The 8,271-nt window shown below is 35.6% G+C and overlaps 1 non-coding gene across 1 annotated transcript; it reads right to left on the bottom strand.

The window, feature by feature from the left end:
- Positions 1–940: 940 nt before the first annotated feature.
- LOC120072424 (small nucleolar RNA R71) lies at positions 941–1,047 on the bottom strand. The gene has a single exon (XR_005480483.1). It is a non-coding gene; the product is annotated as a small nucleolar RNA R71 (small nucleolar RNA).
- Positions 1,048–8,271: the final 7,224 nt, after the last annotated feature.

Genomic DNA, 8,271 nt, shown 5'->3' with positions numbered 1-8,271 from the left:
TTGTTATTAACTCTTTTCTCAATTCCACCACATAGACTCTATACCTTAAACAAACATACCAACCAACTCATTGTTTTATTTGTCACGACAAAGAAAATCTAAAATCACCGTCGCATACTGTCTCCATAGTCCCTGTGTTCGACGCTAGGCTTACCAGGAAACTTAGTAGGATTTATACTTGGATTCTGCTAGAAAAAATTGTATGTACAACGCATACGCCACCATCGCAATATACACCATTATTTCATCATATTCACAATGCATCAAGTTTTTGGCACCGTTGCCGGGGACTACAGCAGTACATATTGTGTTAATTGTAACATTTTGATTTTCTTTGCAAACTTTTCATATTTGTGCACTGCCTCTCCTTAGGTAAGGGAAGAAGCGGGTATCGTATGAGCGAAGGAATAATTCCTGAGCCCACCTATGACCCAGAGATTGAAAGAACTTTCCGAAGAAGAAGAAGAAACAGTCGCCAACAACAACAAGAGAAAGATCCCAACATGGCGGAGCAACCAGAAGACAGAGAACCAAATGAAAATAATATCATGGCGAACCCCATTCTCTTGGCGAAAGACCGCTCCGGGACTATGCGTCGCCCAACCTTTATGATTTCTCACCAGGAATCATAAGGCCAGCCTTGGACGGATCGAGGTTCGAGATGAAACTGGTGATGCTGCAGATGATTCAAACTGCTGGATAGTTTGCCGGTAGGCATGATGAGGATCTGCACACTCACCTCCGGAGTTTTATTAAAATCTGCAATACGTTTAAGTTCCCAAACATCTCCGCTGAGGAGGTTCGACTAATGTTGTTCCCATTTTCGTTGTATGACCATGCACGGAAATGGGCTTATTCTTTCGAACCAGGGGAGATTACATCGTGGGAACAGGTAGTTGAAAAGTTCATGAAAAAGTACTTCCCCTTGACAGAGAACGCAAGACGAAGGAAGTTGATCACTAATTTTGAACAAGATATTGACGAATTGCTCAGTGATGCCTAGGTGAGGTTTAAGTGACTGGTGCAAGATTGTCCACACAATAGCTTACCCGATTGTCTCCAAATGAAAATTTTCTACCACGGATTGAACCCTGCATCGCAAACGGTTGCCAATGCAGCAGCAGCTGGAGGTTTGCTCGACAAGACTTATGACGAGGCTAAGAATATACTTAATCGCATTTCGAAGAATCACGAAGACTAGAGAGAAAACGATCAACCAATGAGAATTAAAGATAGCGACGTAAACAATGGGGCCATCGCATCTCTACAAAACCAAATGAATGCGATGATGAATTTAATATAAGGCATCACAATTAATAGCACGGGAACGCATAAAGGGCAGGTCAACACAATCGCTCAAACGACCACGAGTTGTGTCACCTGTGGAGAAGCACATCTGATTGAAGAATGCCCAAGGAATCCGCAGTCAGTATGCTTCATAAAGAGTAATCCTTGCTCTGATACGTACAACCCCGGGTGGAGAAACCACCCCCATTTCTCGTGGAAAAATCAACAACAAAGCTATCAACCTATGGCGCAAAAGGAAGGGCCGCCAAGATTTTTCTCGCGAATAAACGGTCAAACGCAAAATCAAGCCAGTAGTTCGCAGGCGCCGCAATCTTCATCCGAGAGCCTACTGAAGCAATATATTGAGAAAAATGAAACAGTACTCCAAAATCAAGCAACGTCTATCCACAATCTTGAAATTCAGATAGGACATATTGCGGCAAGCTCAAAAGTAGACCACAAGGGGCATTGTCGAGCTCCCTCGCAACTCTGGGGGTGCAGGAAAGGAAAAATGCCTAGTAATCTCCTTGCTGAGCGAAAAAACGACAGCGGAAGAAGGGGAAGAGCCCACCATGAACAACCCGAATGAGGTGAAAACAAGAACCCGTTGACATATGATGCAGAAGAGCCCGTGAAGATGAACCCAGAAGTTGCATCCACCTACAAGCCTCTAGAACACGAGATAGAAAAAGTACAGCCACCATCATTCTCGCAAAGATTGAAAAAGAAACAGAATGATGAAGAAAAGATCGCTACAGTGGCAGTAACGCGAAGGTTAAATACTATGATCCCACCAAAAGTGTGTGACCTAGGAAGCTTCACGATACCCTGCTCAATTGGAGGGGTCTACATTGGTCAAGCACTATTTGATCTTGGGGCGAGTATAAACTTAATGTCGCTATCAAATCTAAAACAGAATGGGTGGTCGCTCTAGGACGACACATAGGCAAAGCATAAAAATCTAATGGTGCAACCTAATGGAGGAGACCGTAGGATGTGTTGACACACGTCCTTCTCCCACTTACTATAAACAACTTGCCCCATTCACCTTGATGTTGGCCCATGCAAACACTTTTCGAATGGAGCGGTCACCTAAAAAGGACATGAAGCTAAGCTTGAATCTCACGGTGTGAACTCTTAGGGACATGAAAGCTAAAAACAAATTTTCTCCCACTAAAGTGTTCTAGATGGTTTAGGTATATTTGTACTTAGGTATATTCCGACTAATTAAAACAACCTAAGTCTACATATGTATCTAAGTATAACTTTTATACTTGATTTAACCTATGATGTCTATGCGATAAAATTCTTTTAACACCTCACATCGCTCACGCATGCTCATAAAACCAACTTTAACATAACTCAAGAACCGGCTCGATCCCCAAGTAGCAGGTGTCCGTAAACCGTCAACTTACATACCTCCAACCTTAGGCAGGATCTTGCCGGGTGAGTTATCTTGTAACCTTAGTTTTATAATTCATCGACCTATTTTAACTATTAAAATAGGTTTTGGTTGTTAACCCTAGGTAAGCATGCAATTAATGGTTGTAAGAAAATATTGGAGTTCATAAGAAGAACACTGAATGATAGACAATGATAGCTACTATCATTGTCTATCATCATGTATATAGACAATGATATTTACTTTTTTTCTCATTTCTATGTTTTGATCTTTTTTCTCTTCTTTGGTTCTTTTCTTTGTCATCTTCTACTTCAGCTTCTTCTTTATCAATTTCAATATCTTCTTCAACTTCATCTTCTTCCTTTTTTGTTTCAGTTTCAGTGTCTTCTTCAACTTCATCTACCCGCAAGCATATGATAGAAAGTAAGAATCTTAAACAACTTTATATTCAGATAGAATGTGATATTATCAGTGTCTATTCATAATAGATACTGATAGTAGTCTATCTCCGTCTGTCAACTCTTGTATTTTAATAAAAACTAGCTTAAGAAAAGAATCAAATCTAAGACAACCGAGATAAACAGTTGAGATAAATAGTGATAGTCTTTGAACAAAAAATAGCTTAAGAAAGGAATCGAGCCTCAGACAACTCAGATAGACAACTCGTAAAGACAATGATAAAGAATTATCACTATCTATCCTAGATAGACACTGATAGAGGACTATCAGTGTCTGTCTCAAATAGACAGAGATAAACCTTTATCAAAGTCTATCTCAAATAGACATTGATAGTAGTCTATCTCTGTCTATCAACTCTTATATTTGAACAAAAAATAGCTTAAGAAAAGACTAACCTCAAATAACTTTTATATTTTGAGTGTTTAAATAACTTTTATGTTTTGGGTGTTTCCAAATCTACAGTTGCAGTCGGATCCAAATCATCTTGTGTTTAAAGTTGTTGTGTTTGCATCTCAGTTTCTTATAAGAAAACAATTTGTTATCATTTTCTATCTAAGAATCTATTGTTTTCTATCTAAGAAAGTAAGAAACTTTTTTAAAAAAAAAAAAATTAAAAAAAAAACATAATATTAAGATGTCTATGATAAAGGACTATCACTGTCTATCATACATACAAACCTCTTTTTCCCTTTGTCTCTCATTTTGATTCTCTTCTTTTTCAACTTCTTCTACTTCAACTTTTTTTTCTTTTTATAAATTTTAGCATCTTCTTCCTTTTCTGTTTCAGTTTCATCGTCTTCTTCAACTTCATCTACCAGCAAGCATATGCTAGAAAGTAAGAATCTTAAAAAACTCAATATTTAGATAGATTATGATAGAGGGGATATCACTGTCTATCCTAGATAGATAGTCATAGAGGACTATCATTGTTTATCTTAGATCGACAATGATGGAGGACTATCATTGACTATCCAGATAGACAGTGATAAACCTCTATCACAACCTTGTTGGGGTTGATGCCCTAAATCTTGTGGGTTCTGTAGATTGTAATTGTAATGTATGTACAATTTATTTTTTTTAATAAAATATGAGATGTTTTATTTGAAAATTAATAGCATTAACCCACAAAACCAATATACTAACATCCAAACTTATCATCTGTAGCTTAAATATGTATGTAGGAACATGCAGGTAGATCATGTTTAAGTGATAACTTAAATAGTCTGTAGTAGATGGATAAGGTTGAATAATTTATCCTAGTGATACTACAAATACGACCCGCTTTGTAGATCTTACAATTATTGTAAAGTGTCACAAATGATATGATTCTGATAATTCATATAAAGACATGTGAGTGAGAATGTTCTATACAAAGGAGTTTGTATAAGACTTGACCACGAAATGACTAGTCTCATTATATAACACCATTCATAATAGAGACTTACATTTCACCAGGATGACCATAGGTGACATGACCTGAATCCTGAGTGAGTTATGAACTCCTGCCTATGAAGGCGATCCTTTGATTTGTATGCAAGAGAGTGGCCAGATCGCCAACTCAATAAGCCTACTAATTTGGGGATTCGTCTGATTGGGGAGTTAGGAATACAGCTACACAAGGTGACATTCACTCATTCTCCAATGTTAGGGTAAGTAGATAAATTGCTCTCATAAAGGCTAATTTCGAGGCTTGAACAATGTGGTATCTAGCCTCTCTTGGCTCAAGAGGGGTTTGGTCATAGTTGGACTATGACTTATTGTTCATTAGAGGGATCAATAGTACTTAAGGAGTTATATATAATTACATAGGCAAAATTACCATTTTGGCCCAAATGTACTTACGAGAAATTTATAATGGGTCATCGCACTGTTGACTGGTTATATCAATGGACATAAAAATATATCTGTAGCGCGAAAAGTGCAGGTGTTGGTCTTTAATGGAGTGACCGACAATTAATGAATGTTGAGTAATTTAATTAAAGAAGTTTAATTAATTATTCAAATGCCATTGAAGCTTCAATGTATAGGTTCAAATGTCCCCTTGATAGCTCAATTGGGATAATTGGGAACCAAACTAATTTTTGGTTAATTTGAATTGTTCACATTAATTGAGGGAATCAATTATATATAATGTAATTAATTCAAATTAATTATATATGATATAATTAATATAATGTACTTGATGCATTATTATTTAAAGTTTATTTGAGAGAAATTAAATATTTGAATATGATTCAAATATTAATTATGTGAATTGGATTCATATAACTTAATTTAGTATAAATGCTATTATATTAGATACAAGATACAACACATTGATGAGAGAATTAAAAATTATAGGTTATATTGTATTTGATACAATATAAAAACTATAGGTTATGTGTTATATATGATATAATATATAGTTATATATATATATAATAAAGTAGTTATTATATATATATAATATATTTAATTAAAATTTTAATTTTAATTTAACTTTGATTGTAAAATTAAAGGGAGGGAAATAACTTCCTTCCTCTTAATTCTCTCTAAGTCTAATGTGGGAAGTAGGGTAGTCTTTGACGTGATCTTCTTCAACTCAGAAGATTTGATTACAGAGGCTCTGGCTGTGTAGTCTGAAGACAGATCTCCTTACAAAAGAAATTTTTTCCTTTAAAAAAAATCTCTCTCTCTCTTCCAAAAGTTAACACAGAACCTACAAAACTCCTGTGAATCCTAAACCAAAAGAGAATACCTTGGTAATCTTGTGGTGGTGTCCAACAAATTATTTTGTGTTGCTGCGTTTTTTTTTTTTTTTTTTTTTGGGTGTTTGTATTCATGACTGTTCATGACCGGAGGGAAGGAAATTAATGAAGGTTGTGAATTCTTCAAGGGTACGTATTTTTCCTAATCCTAATTTATTTTTTCTTCTTTTGCATGTTGTAAAGTTTCTGTAATTTGCATAATAATGTTCTGTAAAAATTTTGTTATGTGAAAATTAAAATTAGGAACGATCCCTGCTTCCACAATGGAACTTTACCATTCCTTCAAGCCTATCTCAGATAGACACTAATAGTAGTCTACCAATATCTATTTGAGATTTAAAAAAAAAAAAAAAAAGGTGATAAAGGACTATCACTTCCTATCCCAAATAGACATTGATAGGCTATTTTTAATGTCTATTCACGATAGACACTACTAGTAGTCTATCTCTGTCTGCCAACTTTTGTGTTTGAACAAAAAGTAGCTTAAGAAAATAACCAAATCTCGTAACTCTTGTGTTGTGGGTGTTTCCAAATCTACAGTGGAATGGGATCGAAATCATCTTGTGTTTGAAGTTGCTATATTTGCATCTCAATTTCCTACAAGAAAACAATTTGTTGTTGTTTTCTATCTAAAATTTTATTTTTTTTCTATCTAAGAAAGTAAGAAACTTAAAAAAACATAATATTAAGATAGCCAGTGATAGAGGACTATCACTGTCTATCAAACATACTAACCTCTATTTCCCTCTGTCTCTCATTTTGAACTTGGATCTACAAGGAAAAGAAACTTTAGTTAGTAAATGTATGGTTACATTTATTTAACTGTAATAAGGAGAGAAAGTAAAAAAACTTAAAAAACATCATATTAAGATAGACAATAGAGGACTATCCTTGTCTATCACAAGACTATCGCTATCTATTTGGGATAGACATTAATAAGATTCTATCATTGTCTAACTTACATGTGTCTTGTTTTCAACTTAAATCTAAAAGGAAATCAATTTTAGTTAATAAATATATGGTTATATTCAAATAAAATAAAATACTATATAACAATGCAAATACTTACCACATATAAATATGTTGTTGCATAATCAACCATTGTATGAATATCATCATTTTCTTTCAACATTCGAAGTAGGATTGGCAAAATTCCCCGTGGGGCCCCGCCCCGATCGGGGCGGGGATGGGGTCAAACCAGAGAATTTTTTCGGGGTAACGTCCGGGGACGGGGCGGGGACGGGAATGGTATCCCCGCCCCGACCCCGACCCCGATTAATCCTCGATCCCGATTTTATATAGTTATATTTGTAATATATTATAAATATATATTAATAATATATAAATAACTTATTTATATGCATGTTTATAATGTATACTATAGACTTATAGTGTTATGAGCCCAATATTGAATATCTAAGTTCTAAATTTAAGCCCAAAAGTCAAGCCCACACTTAAAAAATTAAAAGAAAAAAATGGGAAATCCCCGCGGGGATCTAATAGGGGATTTCCCGCGAGAAATTAGTAGGAGAATCCTCGCGGAAAACGGGGAATAGGGACCCGCGGGGACCCGTTTCCCTGACGGAGAATCCCCGCCCCCATCCCCACCTTCAAATGGCGGGGACGGGGGCAGGGATTGGGGGGAATTTCCCCCACAGAGCCGGGGATGGGGGACCCTCCCCCACCCTGCCCCAGCCCCATTGCCAACCCTAATTCGAAAGCTACAAAAAAAATGGGTTTTTTTTTTTCCACAACTTCTTCATGTTCTTTTTCTTTCTGTTGCTGTTGTTATGGAAGATTTCTAATGGAAGTCTACTATTCAGACTTTCCATAATTGACCTCAATATTCTTATGATTTCTTCTTGACCTTGTTTCAAAAGATTTTTTTCTTCTACTATTTTCTGTTGGTCATTTCTTAGTTTATTAATTTCTCTGATTATTCTGTTTCCTCATCTCTCTTCAATTTATTCATTTTTTTTCTTGGTTCATTTGCCTTTCTTTCTCCCTCTCTTTTTCCCTATCTTTCTCCTCTTCTGTCTCAAGTCCTATGAGATATTTGAAAGTTGATTGAGATTCTTCTTCTATTGGACACAGTGTTGTCATATAAAATTACAAGTAAAACAAATGTTAAATTAATAAAGAAAAAAACTACCACCATTAGTGATAGATAGTGGTAATAGTTTATCATTGTCTGTCAGTGATAGACAGAGATAGAACTCTATCACTGTCTATCTTTAAAGTGATACACAATGAAAATATTCTCATTTAAGGAATTACTTACATATTTTGTTTGAAATTGTTCTCATTTAGAGTCCTCCACTCATCTGACTCCAAGCACTCCCATGTGATGATTCTTGGACCTTTGATTCCAAGTTT

Source organism: Benincasa hispida, chromosome 2, assembly GCF_027475165.1.
Source record: "Benincasa hispida cultivar pf3 chromosome 2, pf3_genome.v1.1, whole genome shotgun sequence".
Taxonomy (NCBI): domain Eukaryota; kingdom Viridiplantae; phylum Streptophyta; class Magnoliopsida; order Cucurbitales; family Cucurbitaceae; genus Benincasa; species Benincasa hispida.
This window is presented reverse-complemented; position numbering and strand designations above follow the sequence as displayed.